Raw genomic sequence first — 20598 nt, forward strand, 5'->3', positions numbered from 1 at the left:
TCACCAGAAGAGGGGCGCCTGGGTGGTGCAGTCGGTTGAGCGTCCGACTTCAGCCAGGTCACGATCTCGCGGTCCGTGAGTTCAAGCCCGGCGTCAGGCTCTGGGCTGATGGCTCAGAGCCTGGAGCCTGTTTCCGATTCTGTGTCTCCCTCTCTCTCTGCCCCTCCCCCGTTCATGCTCTGTCTCTCTCTGTCCAAAAAATAAATAAATGTTGAAAAAAAAAATTTAAAAAATAAAAATAAATAAATAAATCACCAGAAGAGAAGGCCCAAAGTATTCTTTATACCGATGATTACCCTAAAGACGCATTGTCAAGAAATTCAGCTATTTTTCTGACTTTCCTATAAACAAAAAAATACATCATGGTTAGAGAAAGAGGTATGTTGGAGAATTTTTTTTCTCCTAAGAGAATGCATTAAAGCATTAAAAACAAACAAACAGGGGCACCTGGATGGTTGAGTAGGTTAAGCATCCAACTCTGATTTTGGCTCAGGTCACGATCTCATGGTTCCTGGGATGGTGCCCCTGGGATTTTCTTTCTCCCTCTCTGTCTTTCTGTCCCTCCCCCACTCATGCACATGTGCACGCTCTCTCTCTCTCTCTCAAAATAAATGAACATTAAAAAAACAAAAAAAACAAACACTGAATCAGAGACACGGATGGATAATCTATATTATTTGAGCCAGAAATAAAGGTGCTGTAAGAAAAAAGGCATTTAAATCAGACCCTGTAATTAATGCCTATAGTAAAGAAGCTCATTACTCTTTTATCAGAATGGAGAGTCACTGTAAACTGTAACCTTGTAAATGATAATCAATAGTTGGCTGTTGGGAATATTGCCAAAGTCTAACAAACCCTCAGTAGTGATGGACATTTAAACTTCAATAGTTTCTGTGTCTGAAACTTGCCTGTGTCCTAAAGGAAATCTGGTTTCTAAGATCTCAGCTATCATTGGTATTTTACTGGTAATAACAAGAGGATGCTAGAGAATTCATAAATGCAATGATAAAGAGTAAATACTCTGGAGTCAATCTGGAACCGGGGTCAATACTTAGATCTGTGTGACCTGGCAAAGTTATGTAATCTCACGAGGTCACAGATTCTTCATTGGCAAAATGAGGTTCATAGTTGGTTAACAAAGAAGCAAGAGAGGTAGGAAAAGAGAGAGAAGGTAAGAGAGGAAAAAGCACATTTAGGAATATCTGATCAGTATATAATGGCCTAAAATATTAAGGCTGAATCAACAATGTTAGCAAACAATGAATACTCGCTTAGGATTTATTTTATTTATTTTTATTTATTTTTTATTTATTAATTGATTGTTTTCAAGTGGAAAATTTTAACATCTACTCATACATGTACATATACATATTTAACAATTGAAAATACCTGGAAGCAGAAATTTTAAAAGAATGCTTACATTTTAAATCATCAAAGTGAAAACTACAAGTATTATCCACACAGCCAAACATTAAAATGAGAGAAAATTTAAAACTAAAAAAATCCATTACTACAAAGCATAAATAAGATAAAAGAGGTGAGTCAAGCATAACAATTGTAACAATAAATGTCAGAGTTTTACATGACATTGTAAATCAACCCAGTCTGTCAGACCCAGCAGAAAAAACAAAGGTTACAATATGTGGCATAAAAATGATAATCTGAAGTGAAATGAATCAGAAATAGGAAGCAAAATGTACAAAAATGATTTATAAAAATCAATACAAAATAAGTAGAAGTTATAATATTAATACTAAACCAAAAAATAAAGCAAGAGGAAAATAAAAATACTACCGATCTGGGCATTTGTGTTAAAGAATGGAGCTCTTCTGATAAAGATATGCATCATGAATATCTCTAGCAATAATATGGATAAATATATCAACAAGTACATATGTGCATAATTTGTAACTGCTGTGACTTACACGATGACTTATTTACCTACTTTTATGTTTGACATTTTAGAGATATCCACACTCATAATGTATATGTATATTAAACCATCATATTGTATACCCTAAATATATATATAATTTTTATTTGTTAATCATACCTCAGTACAGCTGCAGGGAAAGTGAATAAATAGGAACTGATGTAAATAGGTCTTCAGTAATGAGGTGGTGGGGTGTGGGAGAGAGGAAACATACAACCATACCATGATTAGGCCTGTCTTTTACTGACACTATGCACCTGATCAGTAAGTTTTAGCCCCACCCCGCTACCCCCCTCCCCCAACCTGTAGATGGAACAGCATGGCTAGAGTGGACTGAAGTTATTTATTTCCTTTCTTCCAGGTCAGTTAAGTTCTGACAATAACCCAGAAGGTTAGTCTCTGGTTAACTAGTTTCCTCTGAGGGCAGACCTTTTTAAGAAGAGAGTGCTTTGGCATATTCCAAAATGGTTCTTTTTTCCTTACCCCTGAAACCTGAAAGGATTTGTCTCTGACATTCGCTGTGGGAAACTGGTAGGGTTCCCCAAGGGAAATCTCACAATATTATGCCTCCCCACTCTCATGACTGGGTTCTTTTGGAGTTGATAACTCTCAGAGTTATCTGCACTAAGCTTCCAACAATCTTTTGGTTATAGTTTAGGTTTTTCTTACCCTTCACTTATTTCCCAGGGTTGAATCCATTCACTCCTTGAGTCTTGGCTCTGGGAAGCCTCAACCTCCTGTGTTCACCTCTGTCATTCCAATCCTGGGGCCAGTAGAATGCACTGTGTCCTCCACTTTCTTATGGATCCAAGGAGAATTGTTAATTTCTCAGTCTGTTCAGCTTTGACTTGTTGTTAGGATGCAGTGGCAACTTTCAAGCTCCTTACGTGTGGGACCAGAAACCAGAAATCATCATGTTACTCCTGAATGATATTTTGCATTACAACTAAATTGTAAGAGTCTTAAAATTATTGGCTTTTACATGCTACCCCAAAGTATGGCACCTTGGCATACTGAATATCCTATGCTGAAAGAATTTAAGAGAAAAAAAAGGCAGAAATAGTAAACTCAGTCTGACCTCCTCCCACTTGCCTGTCTTCCCTAAAGTAGGTAACATAATTTCCATGTTACAGATATCCTCCCTATGCAGGAGGGAAAAAAAAAAAAAACAGCAACATTCCTAACATCGGAATTGGGAAACTTGGGGCCAAGAAATCTGTGCAAATAAACCTTGTTAAACTAATCCTTATCTTCCTAGTTACTTCTTTTTTTCCCCAAGTTCTACTGAAATAGTGTTGGTATTACTTTAGGGTGTACAGCCTAATTACTTATGTATATACTGAGAAATTATTGCAACATTAGGTTTACTTAACATTTATCGCCTTACATAGTGACAGTTTTTTCTTGTGATGAGGAACTTTTAAGATTTACACTCTTAGCAACTTTTGAATATACAATACAGCATTTTTAAGTATAGTCATCGTGTTGTACATTACATCCCCAGAACTTATTTATCTTATAAATAAAGGAATTTATGAGGTGCCTGGGTGGCTCAGTCAGTTGAGTGTCCATTTTTGGCTCAGGTCATGATCTCATGGTCCAGTTCAGGCCCTGTGTCAGGCTCTGTGCTGACAGCTCAGAGTCTGGAGCCTGCTTAGGATTCTGTGTCTTCCTGTCTGCCCTTCCCCTGCTCGCGTCTCTGTCTCTGTCTCTGTCTCTGTCTCTCTCTCTCTCTCAAAAGTAAATAAATATTTAAAAATTATACAGGAGGTTATGCTTTTTGACCACATTTGCTGAATGCCTCACCCCCAACCCCTCACTTCTGGCAACCACCAAATTGTTCTCTATTTTTATGATTTTGGGTTTGTTGTTGTTGTTGTTATTTGATTGCACGTATAAGTAGGATCACACAGTATTTGTCTTACTCTCTCTGACATTTTCACTTAGCATAGTGACCTCAAAGTCCATCTATGTTGGCACAAATGGCTGGATTTCCTTCCATTTTTATGGCAGAATAATATGTCATTGCATATATATACCACATATTCTTTTTCTGTTCATCCATTGATAGACACTTAGGTTGTTTCCTTAGTTGTTGTAAATAATAATATGCTACAATGAAAATGGGGCACATATATCTGCTGAGTTAGTGTTTTCATTTTCTCCAGATAAATACCCGGAAGGAGAATTGCTGGATGCCATGATAGTTCTATTTTTAACTTTTTAAGGAAGCTTCATACTATTTACAATAATTGGTGAATTTACATTCCCACCAACAGTGCATAAGGGTTTCCTTTCTCCACATCCTCACCAACATTTGTTATTTCTTGTCTTTTTGATAATAGCCATTATAAAAGGTATGAGGTGATATCTCACTGTAGTTTTGATCTGCTTTTCCCTGAGGATTATTGATGTTAAACATCTTTTCATGAAATCATTTATAGGTCTTCCTTGGCAAAAAATATCTATTCAGTTCCTGAATAGCTCTGGATACTTCTGGTCTTCATTCTCTTGTGAAGGCTCCCATGTACATGTCAAAATTCAACAAAATTTGTGGGGGTTTTTTCTATTAATCTCTCTTTGTCAGTTTAACTTTCAAATCCAGCAAGGACCCTAACAGGGTCAAGGAAATCTTTTCTCCCCTACACTGTCCCCAGACTTGCTACTCTAGTAATTAATGCAATATCATGTTGGACATAAAATTTTACATGTATTGCTCATTTCAGATCATATTCTTTATATAATAGAACTAATAAGCATGCAAAACAAAAAGATAAAAAATATATTACATTGAAAATTTTGTTTGTTGTTAGAATTAAATACTATACCACTATTAAAAATTGATCACCAAATAATATTCAAAGATATGTCCCAAATACTCGAATAATGATATTAAGCAGTGGAAGGAGAAACTCTAACAATGTAGTCTCATAGTTTAACATAAATTGATCAGTTATCATTTATATATTTATTATGAAATATTTATCTGAATTTAACAATTAAATTATGTCCTTTCTTCCTAGCAGGACATTACTAATAAAAGTACGTGGGAAAGCAGAGATGAAAATGTTTCATTATTAGGGGTGCCTGGGTAGCTCAGTCAGTTAAGCATCTAACTTCAGCTCAGGTCATGATTTCACAGTTCACAAGTTCAATGCTCAGATCGGGCTCTGTGCTGACAACTCAGAGCCTGGAACCTGATTTGGATTCTGTGTCTCCCTGTCTCTCTGCCCCTCCCCCACTCATTCTCTCTCTCTCTCTCTCTCTCTCTCTCTCTCTCTCTCTCAAAAATAAACGTTATTTTTTTATATATTTAATTATTGAGTAGTTAGTATATATATGTGTGTGTGTAACTCTGTGTGTTACACACCCAATGTTGTTAAATCATCATAATGACACTGTTAGTTATACCCTGTCAGAAAACTTCAAGAGTTCAGAAAGCACAAGCACTTACCACGTCTGGGTGTAGTAGTTCTGGATTTCGAATCTGGGTTTTTCTGTCCTGTAAGCCTTGGTGTTCTGTGAGACCAGACTATGATGTGAGCAATAGCCTTTTCAACTAGCAGCATGTCATGCAAGATACGTTGTTGTACAGGACAGTCTAAATGAGGAAATGGCAGTGAGAGAGCTTAACCCGTCTCGGCCATCCTAAACTCTGGTGATGTTCTCATCTCAGGACTTCTCAAACTGCCCCTGTTTCCATTCACTGCAGACCCAAACAAATGAAATGAACTACCAAACTAGAAAAAAGAAAAGGCTGTTAGGTAAACTATGTGATTTTTAGAAATACTTGACTTGTGGAAAAAGACTCTTGAGAAAAAAAAATACCATAGATACCACATAGAGATATTTCATCTCATCCTTAGAAATAAATCCCTTTGGTTTAATAGCATTTCTTTTACAGTGCAAATGCTTTGCCTTCTTTATGGCTCAATCATAGGTATTATGAGTAAGAAAGTCCATTTAAATGATAAATAAAGATCAACTGTGAAGGAAAGGGAGTAAAGTTAATGGACTGAGAAGTAGAAAGAGATGATTTTAGAATATTGTAGTGAAGGGCTTGAATATTGAAGTTTGAAAGAAGCAGACAGAAGGGAGAGATAGGGAAGCACAAACTTGGGCATGTTCATTTTGTTATTCCAGTGCCCAGAGTGCCATCCCTAATTTACAGCCTGACAAAGAACCTGAGTGAATCGGAGGATGTTCTCTTTTCTACAAGTTCTTATTTTCTCCATGAACTTTTCAAATATTCATGCTAACAAAAAGGTTTTCATTTCATAGGAGGAATTTAGAGCAAGACAAGCATTAGTAAGTAAGTTGGCAGTTGGCTCAGCCATTCTATTTCTTCTTCGTTCATTCTTTCCTTTATAGGCTCCTTCCTTCCTCACTTCTTTCTTCCTTTTTCTTTCCTTCCCTCCTTTGGTCCTTCTCTGCGCAAATATTCATTTCACTTCTTGAGTGGGGAAGATCCTTTGCAAGATGAAAAAAAAAATGAGACCTCATTCCTATACCAAAGGAATTCATAGTCTGGTGTTACTATTCCTATACTTAAGTACAAAGAAGGAAAGCCGGTTTCACCGTACATTAAAAAAAAAAAGGTAGCAAGTTGCCTAAATTTTCATTATGAATCAGAAATGATAGTATATGTGTTTATTTAGTATTTTAATTTTATAAATGAAGAGTATCAAGATGATGATTAATAATCATCTTTAGTTAGACGGTACATATAGATGTTGGTAACAGGATGTTGGCACTTGTGCTATCCTTAATATAATCTTGCTCTTCATATATAAATTCTTCAATTTTTAATTTATTTTCTATATAATATGATTTCTATGCCTGTGATGTTTATTATATGGAGGCATAGAGGGGCTCACACTCTGAGGCAGTGTCCACCAGAGTCCTTGGCCCAGATGGAAGGATGTTGGTAGGTGGTATTGTGGACGGGAGGGTCAGGGGAAGGTAAGAAGATGTAGCATAAGTTCATACATGCAGCTGGATGTTTATTTGTGTGTGGATTACTTTCTGTGGAAAGTATTCATCCTTTTCATCAGATATTCTGAAAGATCTGTGACCCCCCCCAAACTTAAGGACTATAGACCTAAATTCAAACATAAATATGCTACTTTTAATTTCTTTTTTTCAAGGTTTCATTTAAATTCCAGTTAGTTAACTTACAGTGTAATATTTATTAGTTTCGGGTGTACAATTTAGTGATTCAACACTTCCATACAGCATCCGGTGCTCATCACAAGTGGGCTCCTTAACCCCCATCACTTATTTCACCCATCCCCCCACCCAACTCCCCTCTGGTAACCACGGTTTGTTCTCTATAGTTAAGAGTCTGTTCCTTGGTTTGCCTCTGTCTCTCTTTTTTTTCCCTTTGCTCGTTTATTTTGTTTCTTAAATTCCACATATGAGTGAAATCATATGGTATGTATCTTTATCTTTGACTGACTTATTTCACTTATCATAATAGTCTCTAGATCCATCCACATTGTTGCAAATAGCAAGATTTCATTCTATTGTATGTCTAAGTAATATTCCATTGTGTACATACCACATCTTCATTATCCATTCAGTAATGGACATTTGGGCTCACTCCTTTTAATTTTATTGGCTCTTTCATATATATTTTCAGGCAGTTCCACTAATAGAGATTTTAACAACTTTGGCAAACACACCAAGAAAAAAAAAAAGACTATATTAAATTGAACTTTTCTCATGCTTTCAAACTCTCTGCCTTAACATAGCTCTGCATAATGCACTCACAATAAATATAGTTTTGTTCCAAAATTTTTATTTTATATAATATCAATATTGTACTCTCTACGAGTACAGTTACAGAGATTAACATTTTGGTTTTTTAACAAGGTAAGGATGCCTTGACCGTTTTACTCTATGTAAATGTTTGATTTCTTATGCCTGAGGGAAAAATATCATGTAGTTTATTATTACTATTCCCACCCAAATACATTCCTTTTCAAAAAAACCGTAATTTTGCACACACTTTTGCTCATGATATCATATGCATATTAACACTGATCAGTGAAAATGACAGTGATAGCAACAGCAGATATTCAGCTGGATACAGGAATTAATTAATCCTCCATGATATGTTAAATCTAAGCATTTCCTTAAAAAAAGTTGGAACTTATTTCTCAGTGCAACCCACAGAGATGTAGGAAAGTGCACAGTGGTGATTACATAGCAACATAAAAGCTATTTTGGATCCAAAGCTAATAGTTTGCAAATAATCCAGATGTTGTTGTATGTGCTTCAGATAGATTACTGAAGTCCCTAGTACCACTACATCCGTAGTTAGAGAAATGCTTCATTTTTTAAGAACTAGTTAGGTAATGCATTTTGACACCCTTCCTTAAGTATAATTAAGGAATTATAGGGAAGTAGAGTTCCACTGAAAGCAGCCTTAGAAATGCTGCCTGAAATTAGGAATCCTCTGATGGAAGGTCATTTCTTGGTCATGCTCCTTGAAGTCTAAGAATCTAAGACTGGATTTTGCTACAAATTCTTGTAGACTAAGATAAAGTACATATGGTAAGAACTGAGTCATAAAGTTTGTTCTTACACAGGAAATATTTTCCCTGCTATTCTACCACCACCCTATTTTCTACATTTTAAGACCCGGTCTTTAGAAAATGCCTATTTAAAAGGATGCTGCTTGAGGCAAAAACAGGTTTAGAAAATGTTGTAGTTTAATTAATCAAAATTCGTGCTTTTATTTTTAATCTGTAAAAATAAGGTTGTGGACCTACAAAACTAAAGGAGAAGAAAAATAAACTTTAAGTTACAGTAGGTGTGACAAAGATATTGCATTTATTTATTAAATCATTTTTCATTTTTCCTTCTTTATTAGTATATTCACCAGATATATAAAGAGTGACAACTTAGTATAACGCACAGTTGTAAAATTTTACATGCCCTAGAATTAAAATAGCAGTCCCTGGGGCACCTGGGTGGCGCAGTCGGTTAAGCGTCCAACTTCAGCCAGGTCACGATCTCGCGGCCCATGGGTTCGAGCCCCGCGTCAGGCTCTGGGCTGATGGCTCAGAGCCTGGAGCCTGTTTCTGATTCTGTGTCTCCCTCTCTCTCTGCCCCTACCCCATTCATGCTCTGTCTCTCTCTGTCCCAAAAATAAATAAATGCTGGAAAAAAAATTAAATAAAAAAAAATAGCAGTCCCTGATCTCTTTAAATACACCTTCTGATAGATGAGACAGACAAAAACTATCATTATTCCTTAATTCTAAAAACTAGATATGATAATTGCAAAAACTACATGTGAAGTAGTGAAAAATATGAAAGTATATGCATCCATACACAAGCACACACATGTACATAGTCATCCCTGTACCTTAATTCCAATTCCCTAAAATAATAATTGTTAATATTGTAGTGTACTACTTGTAATTATTATAATATCACCAACATTTTGTTTTCCTTCTCTTGCTACATTTAGCTCTAGATCTACCTCTTTGTATATTACTGACAAATAGTGTGGAAGCAAATAACAAGGTGCTAAGAGAGCTGGTAAATGGAGAAATCTAACCAATGCCAGAGCATCATGGAGAAAAGGACATTCCATCTGGACTTGGAATGAAAACAAGGATTACACCCAGTGCTTGAGAAGGATTATGAAAGTACAGCTTTCAGAACTTGTGAAAGCCTGAAAGTGAAAAGGAACAATATGACTTGTGGCATGGACATAAGACCAGGCTGGCTGACATGAAAAGCTAAGAGGTTTCTGGTTTATAATGCAGCTAGTCCAGTGGGCAGCAGGTAGCTCCAACAGCTACTCTTGTACAGTCCACGCTGAAGTAAGTCTTCTCAGCGAAGGAGAGTTGCTGAAAGATTTTAAAACAGTTTATGACATAATCACATTTGTATTTTTAAATTATGACTCAGAATGCAACACTGGAAGAAAATGGTGGTATAAGAATGTAGACGGAGATAGAACAGTTAGGAAACCATTGATGTGGTCCTAGTGAGCAGAGATGACAGTTCAGACTAGGGTCATGGCAGTGAAAATGGAGATCTCTTATTGAGGTAGAACATCAGTGGTTGGATTCGGGAGAGTGAGGAAGAGGGAGTCTTCTAAGATTTAAAAAGTACCTAAAAATAAGATACACCTACAGTAAAACAAAACAAAAGAACCGCAACAACAACACACACACACCCCTGGACATCCCATGAAACCGAAAGAGAAATCTTACTTGCCCTTATAGACTAAGGGAAAGAAGCCCCCTTAGAGGAGACACCTGAATTAAAACTGTCTTCCAAATTTGCCAATCCCAGGGAAAGACCACACACATTAACAGAAACACTTTTTCACTGTCTCATTCACCAAAGAATTGAGATATGTAAATTTAAGTCTAGGATAAAGGAACTTTTTACCTCTAAAATCTGTGATTCCACTTCAGATTTACGTAGCAGATTCAGGTGATGTGTTTTACACCTCCCTCTGAAATATTTAATAAGGCATAGAAATGGATAAAAATTTGAAATAATCCATGGAAGTGAGAATGACAGGCTCTTGTCAGAATCTGGAAGAACTTTCAAATTAATGAAAAGTGACAGTTGATTGATAAATCACTACTCAGTGTTCACTTTAAGGTATATCCCTAATTCACCTTATGAAATAGAGCCTATGCCAACAAAATCATAGTAATCAAACTTCCCACACAGGTTAAGAAAAAAGCAACCTATTGAATACAAGCCATCTTGAATTGCTTGTATTCAATTGAGAAATGAGAAGAGAACCTGTGAAATACTTCTACCTTGGTTTTATTTAGTCTCTGATCTTCATCTATCCAGCAAATATTTACATAGCCCTTGATGGCATGAAACTAGAATCTGATGATAGAGTAGTGATGAAGATTTGTGTTGGTCTTACCTTCCTGGCATTTAAGGTTTCAGAGACTAAAATTTAAGACTAATAAGACAAGACAGTAATTCACAGGTTACACAACCCTTTTGGTCTCAGTCCAATGCTATTAAATGGTCTTCCCTGAATCTCCCAACTTGTAGATAGTATCACAGTGGCCTTTATTCTTTGTGAGTTCTTTTCAGTCAAGTGTGATTTGTGTGAGTTCTATAAATGCATAGCCATTATCAGCATCACTCATCACTCACCACTGTAACACTTATGCTAATAGCAGTCAACAAATGCCCCATAGAGGGCCTATGAGCTAAGAACTTCATTTTTTCAAAGGTTTGCAAAGGAAAAATGGAAGAAGTGGGAAGAGGAGAAGAAGGAAGCAGAGGAGGAGGAGAAGCAGAGACCAGGGGAGGGAAAATTTACCTGGTCTGTGAAGCCTAAAATATTTGCTATCTGTCTATTTACAGAAAAATCTTGCTGACCCCCTTCGATACAGGCCAGTATTTATTTAATAGAGGAGATGGATCACCTTTCTAAAGCCTAATAATATTAAAAGCAGAAAATCAAATGAAAGGTAGATTTCTCTATTAAAAATCAAATTGTTTTTGCCATAAAATGCCATAAATAGCTCAAAATAAAAAGACATATTACAAATAACAATTGAAATATTTATTCATTCATGCCATATTTAAATAGTTTTAAGTTTCTAGTCTTTTATGATGTGAAGATGCAATAAAGGCTTAAAAGCACGGAATGGCTACATAAAACAATATATTTAATCTCAGCGAAGTAGCTAAACACCAGGGTTAATAATATTCATTCTGTAGCAATAATGTTCAGGTTCAAATATCAACTTTGATGGTTCCTGGTTTTGAAGAATAAGTTATTTATCATATTTTGTGACTATCACTTCATCCACAAAAGACAATATTAGTACTGCCTACTTCATGGTTATATGGGAATTAAATGAGTTAATGCAGATGAAGGCTTAGAACAAAGACTAACACTTATTAAGCATCAATTTTGTATTAGGAATATGTTAGTAGACATTGTTATATCTCCTAGGTTTTTTAAGATGAGAAAAATATCACAGAGTTCACTTTGGGGCAGAGAAACAACTTTAAATACAGTTAATTATAGTACAAATCGCACAGTCTTTTTAAAGAGCAATTACTCAACATTTTTCAATGACATAAAATCAGCAAATTTCAGCCATTCTAATTCTTGGTATTTATACTTGTAAAAAAAATCAGAAATACGTAAAACACTGTACATGCAAGATATTTTCTTAAACACTATGTATATTATACAAATAGGAAAACTCAGTGTCTAATAACTCTGAAATGGTTATATATACCAAAGTATTGACTAATGATAAAACATTACGTAGCTATTCAAAACCATATTTTAGAAAGATAAATATAGGGGCACCTGGGTGGGTCATTCAGTTAAGCATTGGACTCTATATTTCAGCTCAGGTCATGATGTCATGGTCGTAGAGCCTGCTTGGGATTCTCTTCTCCCTGTCTCTCTGCCCCTCCCTGGTTCCCTCCACTCACTTGCTCTCTCTCTTTCTCTCAAAATATATAAACATTTTTTTAATTAAAAAAAAGAAAGATAATTATAGACTTAGATAATACTGACAATATAGTAATATCTTCCCTAGCCCCTCCAGCCCCCAGTTGCTTTTAAGATTTTCTATCTTTCTCTTTGTTTTCCTAAAATTTAAGACAGAAAGAGAGAGAGAGTGCACAAGTCGGGGAGGGATTGAGAGAGAGAGAGAGAGAGAGAGAGAGAGAGAGAGAGAGAGAGAATCCCAAACAGATTCGGGCTCAATCCCACCAACCATGAGATCAAGACATGAGCTGAAATGAAAAACCACTCAACCGACTGAGCCACCCAAGCACCTCTCATGAGTCAATGATATTCTTAATTTCTGTTAGTGTTTTTGATTTCTAGTATTTCCTTTTAGATTTTCTATCACTTTGCTTACAGTAACCATTTATCCTTGTACGTTGTCTGCTTTTACCTACAACATAATAACAATCACAGATTTTTAAAAATTTGTCTGGTAGTTCCAATTTCTATATTATATCTGAGTTATGTTTTGATGCTTGCTTTGTCTCTTCAGACTATTAAGTCTTATCTCTTAGAACATCTTGTAGTTGTTTGTTGAAAACTGGACTATTGTATGAGGTAACAGGAATCAATGCAAACAGGCCTTCACTGTGAGGTTTTATGGTAACATGGCTATGAGTCAGACTCTGTTTAATTTTTAATAGAGCTGTAGGTGACAGGCATTTCAAATTCTTCCTCAAATTCCTCAATTCTTTACTTTTGTCTCTCTGGTCTTTGCGTTTCACTAAGAACTTCTTAAACAGAGTGTGAGCCTTACAGCTCAATCAGCTGTAATCCACCCTTATTATACTGGAGCTGGTTGATGTGGTGGTTATGGGAGGACGGGGTCGGAGGGGTGCTCTACAATCTCATGATTAAATTACATAATTTCATAAGTTTTGTGTCTTGCAACTGTGACCTTTACATATGTTTCTTCGATTTCTTTCCCCGTTAAGCGAGACAGAAAAGCCGGAAAATGGAGTTGTAATTGTTGTTCCTCAGGTGCAGTAATGATTTGGTAAAGTCTTTAAAAGCCTACTCCCGGAGAGTAGGCTTTTGTTATGGGGATTTCTCTGGGCATATTTCAAAATGGAATCTATTCCCTTGCTCCTGTAAGATATATAAAGGGATTTTTCTTGGCTCTTCACCTTGAGAACCTAGAGTTGCTGGAGGCAAAACCTCAAAAGAATGAGGGAACCTTAAAACTGTGACCCTCAGAAGTTTCTTATACTCAGCCTCCTCCCCATTTGGCCTTCAGCCATTTGTCAAAACTGCCCCTTAAGTATTCTTGACAGTTTTTGGCTCTAGTAAATTCCGTCCTAGGTGAGGACAACTATGTATCAACTGTGATACTCTGTATTCATCTGTCTCCAAATTTCAGACAGCAGTTTGCCCTATGACCTCAGTTCTCTGATAGGTCCAGGAAAAGTCATTGATGTGATTCTTCTTTTTTCCTGTTGTAAAAACAAGAGTTACAATTACCAAGTTATTTCCTGATTGGAGCTAATGCTTGCAATATAATATTAAAAGAAAACTGGATTTTTTAATGAAAGAAAATAGGTTAAAATGTAGAATCTATAGAAATGATTATAAACTTGTTAAATTTGCTCACAATTTAAAATACTTCTCCTTTAAATTGGAGGGTAACAGTGGATTGTCCTTTCTTTTTTCTTTTTTTTACCTTTCTGGTTTCCAAATTGTGTTTTTATTTTATTTTATTTTTATATTATTTTATTATATTATTTTACTTTTATAATCATAAATATAGTTCAAAATATTCTAGGTTTCCAAACAGAAATGTAGTATAGTTATTTAAGGACTTCAGAGAAAATTTACCTACTTTTGTTTCTTGGCTTACTTCATTATATTTTAAGTGACTCTGAGTGAATTTCTTAAATATCCAGTGCCTCACATTCCTCATCTGTATGATGAAAATACTAGTATTGCTAACCCATAAAATTGTCATCAGAATTAAGGGATTCCTATATTAAAACTGCCTTGTACCTTAAATACTTATTATATTGTTTGAAATAAGCAATTGAGAAAGCATTTCATTTTTGAATTCATTAAAACAGATGCAATTTATTATTCATTTCCCTTGATGAATCCATAGTCTGAGTTGCTGACCATCTTCTCAAGTGGGTCAATTAACTGCTCTTCACCATCTGTTTGGCCAGTGATCTGGTCTCTTGCTTCCAGTCATATGCAATGGCCTTTAACAGTGTGGGGGCCTGAGAATACTGGAAGGGCACCAGATTGGAGATTATCTGTCCATGAGAAAACACCACAGAAAAAATATACGTGTATTCAGAGAGAATGAAATGTGCAACTTTAAAAAATTGTTGTGTAAATCTTATTGCTGGGTTGCAACTCTGATATCAGTACAATAAATGTGAATATCATGTTTATCCACTTGACAGTCATTCCTCTGTGAAATCAATGTATCATTTTTGTGAGGGATTTTAGCAGAATTGGCAGAGATCATATTTGATCTTCCTTGTTCATTATACCTTCCACTAATATTTGATTCTTACTTAAAAGAACATATACTTTTTTTAAAACCAATGTAATAATGTTTTAGTAGGGTTGACTCTTTCAGCAGTTTGAATTTATGTTCTTTATTCACCCATTTTTTGAAAACTAGGTGAGTTTGAATTGTTCATGGTAAAAATAAAACAATACCACACTGGGAAAAGACCCTTAAAGCATGATTGTCAGGTTTAGCCCAACATTTTCCATTTCTATGTTTAATCCAGTTAGAGCTTTAATTGAGACCCCTGTTTTTTACCTGAAAGACAGTAGAATTTTTATCATGAATCTGCAATTTTAAGTATTATTTTGAAAGTGGACTCTAGAAAATTACATAGAGTATTGAAAATTATATGCAGTATTTAAAAGAGGATTAGTTCAAGTTCTTATTCAGATGATTTATCTCTTATTCAATAAGAAAGGGCATAGAATACAGATAGATACATAGAAATATGTAACAGTTGCATTTTTCTCTTACATTCAGTAAAGTATGTCTATTACATTTAAAGAAAAAAATTAAGGGGCGCCTGGGTGGCGCAGTCGGTTAAGCGTCCGACTTCAGCCAGGTCACGATCTCGCGGTCCGCGAGTTCGAGCCCCGCGTCGGGCTCTGGGCTGATGGCTCAGAGCCTGGAGCCTGTTTCCGATTCTGTGTCTCCCTCTCTCTCTGCCCCTCCCCCGTTCATGCTCTGTCTCTCTCTGTCCCAAAAATAAATAAACGTTGGAAAAAAAAATTTAAAGAAAAAAATTAAAATATAATGGTAAATGCCAATTTTTTTAAAAAACTAATTTTTAGCACTTGTACACAGTTTTATATGCTTTATATCTAATATTCTTTTAAATCTCTCCAATAGCTAATGAACTAGATGCTGCTATTTTCATCACTTTGCATATAGTAGTGATAAAATAAAGTCCTTGGACAATTCAGAAGAAACATTTTATTAGTAGGAAAAGATATGATGATTTACAACGTTTTGTAACAGTTCTTAATTTAGCCACAGGATCTTTAGATTTTTACACAAGACCACAATATTCATATATACATTATTAGTAAAACTTTGAGAACCAAAAATAGTCTCCACTGAAGAAAGATTGAGAAGTATATTTTGCAGATTATGATACTACCAAATGATATATTTGATTTAATAAGCTCCTATCAGCTAGAAATGACATTCAAAGTGGAAACATAATTGTAAACAAGAATGGTTAAAAATCTGTAAGTCCAGGGACACTTGGGTGGCTCAGTCATTTGAGTATCCAACTCTTGATTTTGGTTCAGGTTTGTGAGTTGGAGCCCTGAGTCAGACTTTGCCCTGGCAGGGCAGAGCCTGTGTGGGATTCTCTCTCTCTCCCTCTCTTTGCCCCTCCCCTGCATGCATGCATACTCTCTCTCTCTTTCTCTCAAAAAGAAAATAAACATTTTTTTTAAGTCTGTGAGTCCAAATGAATTTAACCCTCCAATACTTGGAAAATGACTATTGGTGAATATTTGAAATAAAAGGAAAAATAAGAATAGTGACCTGGACCTGGTCAACGTTTTCAAATGAGCAAGAGGAATCTGATGGTTGATGGTGTCATGTGACCATAAATAATTCAATATAGTAGTAGTAACAATAAGCCAAATAACAAAACATCTATTTCTGAGCACCTGGGTGGCTCAGTTGGTTGAGCGTCCAACTCTTGATTTTGGCTCAGGTCATGATTTCATGGTTCCTAAGAACGAGCCCCACATCAGGCTCTGTGCTGACAGTGGGGAGCCTACTTGGGATTCTCTCCCTCCATTTCTCTCTGCCCCTACCTCACTTGCATGCATGAGAGTGCTCTCTCTGTCTCTCAAAAAGTAAACATTTTAACAAAAAGGAAACTTCTATTTCCTGAAAACATGAGAAACTAAACTTGAGTCTTTCTTCCTCTTTCCTAGAAACAAAGCCTAACGCAACATAGAAATGAATGTGAGGTTGAAATATCTGAAAATTGAAGGCAAAAGTTGTGGGAAGGGCCTGATACAAGAGAAGGTGGTTGACTCCAGATGTGTTTAGGTGTGTATGTATCAGGAGAAGAGGAAAGGAGGAACTTCCTTCCCTTAATAAAACTTGTTAAAGTTTTATAATGAAAATTTTCAAATGTACAGAAAAGTTAAAATACTTACAGTGAACACCAACTTCCTAGATGCTACCATAAACATTTTTAAAAATACACTTTATTTTTTGGAGCAGTTTTAGGTTCACAGTAATATTGAGCAGAAAGTACAGAAAGTTTCCATATGACCCCTGTCCCCCACAACTCCTCCATCAACATGCCACACCAGACTAGTACATTGGTACCATCAGTGAATGTATATAAACCCATCATTGTCACCCAAAGTTTATCATTTACATTAGGGTTCTCTCTTGGTGTTGTACATTCTATGGATTTTGACAAATGTACAATGATATATTCACCATTATTGTATCATACAGAATAGTTTCACCCCCTGAAAAACCGTCTGTGTTCTGCCTATACATTTCTTCCTGCTTCTAACCCCTGGCAACCACTGACATTTTATCTCCACAGTTGTTCCTTTTTCAGAATGCCATTAGTTGGAATCATACAGTATGTAGCCTTTTAAAATAGGCTTTTTTCACTTAGAAATGTGCACTCCAGTTTCATCCATGTCCTTCCATGGCTTGATAGCTCATTTAATTTTAGTGCTGACCAATATTCCATTATCTGGACATACTGTAATTTATTTATCTGTTGAACGGCTGAAGGACTTTTTTTTTTTTTTGCTTTCAAATTTTTGGCAGTTATACATACAGCTGCTATAAACATCTGTGTGCAGGTTTTTGCATAGACATAAGTTTTCAACTCATTTTGGTAAATGCCAAGGAACACCATTGTTGAATTCCATGGTAAGAATATGTTTAGTTTTATAAGAAAGTGTCAAACTGTCTTCTAAAGTGGCCGCTATGGACTGAATTGTGTCTCTCCAAAATTCACATGTGGAAGCCTTAACCCCCAGTGTGATACTATTTGGAGATGAGGCCTTTGGAATATAGGTTTAGGTGAATTCATGAACACAGGGACCTCAAGAAGAGATGCCATAGAGCTTGCTCTCTGCCTCTCTCCTTCAGTGAGGACACAGAAAGAAGGTAGCCATCTGCAAGCCAGGAAGAGAGCTCTCAAAAGAAGCTGAACATACTGACAACCTTTTTTTCAGGCTTCCAACCTCCAAAATAAATTTATGTTATTTTGTTATGGCAGCCCAAGCTCACTACTACAACTATTGGCAATGGGAAGTGGGGTGCTGCTGTAACAAAATACTTAAAATGTTGAAGCAGCTTTAAAATAACCTAAGTAGCGGCAAGAGGCTGGAAAAGTTTTAAAGTGCATGGTAGAAATAAGGTTATCAAGGTTGATTCTGGTGAGCTCTTTGACAGAAACGAGAACATGTTCTTGAACAGTAGAAGAAAGTTTATCCTTGTTATAAAGTGGCAAAGAACTTGACTGAACTGTGTTCCAGTCTTTTGTGGAAAGTAGCACTTGTGATGAATTTGGATACTTAGCTGAAGATACTTTAAGTAAATTGTTGAAAGAGCAGCTTGGTTCTGCTTGACTACTTATAGTAAAATGTGAAAGGAGAGAGATTAACTGGAGAAGGAATTGTTAAGCATAAAGGGACCAAGAGTTGAAGGTATGGAAAATTCTCAGCCTATTCATGTTGGAAAAAAAAAATGAGAAAGCATGTTCTGAAGGAACATCAAGGGTATGGCTGCACTATCACTTGGTAAAGATTTTATGGTATTATAGGAACAGAAGCATTGCCAGTTTGAACTAAAGGGGACAGAGATAGGACAAAAGAAACGAAGGCTCTTGTACTTCTTAGGTTTGATTAAATGGAATTAAGTGCCATTTGGCTGCAGAAGTGTGCTATTTTTCAGGAAGAGGAAACAATTACCTCAAAGGCAATTCACATTTCATCAGGTTAACTGCCTTGGTTTCAACAGATCAGATGGCCTCCATCCAGAGCCTTAGATGTAGGCACACCTGGCAGAACAATGAGGTGGGACCACTTGGCAGAGCTTTGGGGGCAGGGTCCTGGCCCAGCCCGGTCATTGAGCAGAATCCCTACTTAAATCCATGGGAATGATGCTGCTGCCTTATTGGTTTTGGAGGACAGAGAATCAAACCAAAAAAAGGATTGTATTCAATGTTTAAGATCTAATGGAATTTGCCTTGCTAGCTTTTAGACTTGCTTGGGACCCATCACTTCTTTCTTCCTTCCAATTGCTCCTTTTGAATGGCAGTGTCCATCCTATGCCTATCCTATGCCTAATGAGGAGTGCATTAACTTGTCTGGTTTCACAGGTTTACAGGTGGGGAGGAATTTTGTTTCAGGACGAATTCTGCCTTGATTTTCACTCATAAATGATTAGATGATATTTATATGAAATTTTTGCCTTTAGATTTTATAACTAATGCTATAGTAAGTCCTGAATTTGGGTATTGTTTTCTTTGAAATTGCTCTTCAGTATAGAGTTGCCTATTCTGAGTCTGCATTTCCGTATAAACTTTAGTGTCAGTTTGTCAGTATCCTCAAAATAATCTGTAGTCATTTTATTGGGAAATTCTTTAATCTATAGATTAAATTTGAAGATAACATTGACATCCATATAATATTGAGTCTTCTTATCCATGTACATGGAATAGCTCTTCATTAATTTATGTATTTTCATTTCTTTTATCAGAGTTTTATAGATTTCCTATAGATCTGGTGCATATTCTGTTAGACTTATATCGAGCTATAACACATTCTAGATGCTGATGTAAATTACATAACGTTTTAATTTCAAATTCCAATTGTTCATTGCTAGTATATAGTAAAGCATTTGACTATTTTATGTTAACTTGTATGCAGCCTTGCTATCATTACTTATTTCCAGTAATTTTTTTGTTCATTTGAGATTTTCTACATAATCATGTCATTTATGAACAGAGTTTATTTTCTTTTTTCCCAAGATGTATACATTTTATTTCCATTCTTTGTCTTATTGCATTAGTTATGACTTCCAATATGATGTTACCTAGCAGTGGTGACAGAAAATATCCTTGCATGGTTCCTGATTTTAGATGGAAAACATTTATTTTCTTACCAGCAAGTATGAAATCATGTATACAGCTGAATACATATTTATATTAAGAACAAGGAAATTCTCAAACAAATCATTTAATTTCCCACTTCAGAAAACTAGCAAAATAAAAGCAAAGTAAACCCAAAGCAAAAAGAATGCATAAAATCGTAAAGATGATAATTAAAATTAATAAAATTGAAAAAGGAGTAAGAGAATTTAAAAATAAATAAAACAAAAAGCTGGTCATTTGAAAAAAAATCAATAAGATAAAATACATCTCTAAGAAGATTAACAAAAATAAAAAGGGAGAAAACACAAACCAGCAATATCAGTAATGAACAGGGAATATCACACCAAAACTATAACATTAAAAGGATATTAAGGTAATCCTAAAATATTTCACTGTATAAATTTAAAAATACTGATTACACTATTACCACATATGACCAAACACATATTACGAAACACATATTGCCAAAATGTAACCATGATGAAGACAATCTAAATAGTC

The sequence above is a fragment of the Herpailurus yagouaroundi genome, unplaced genomic scaffold (assembly GCF_014898765.1).
Source record: "Herpailurus yagouaroundi ecotype Mexico unplaced genomic scaffold, PumYag 221, whole genome shotgun sequence".
In the NCBI taxonomy this organism is placed as follows: domain Eukaryota; kingdom Metazoa; phylum Chordata; class Mammalia; order Carnivora; family Felidae; genus Herpailurus; species Herpailurus yagouaroundi.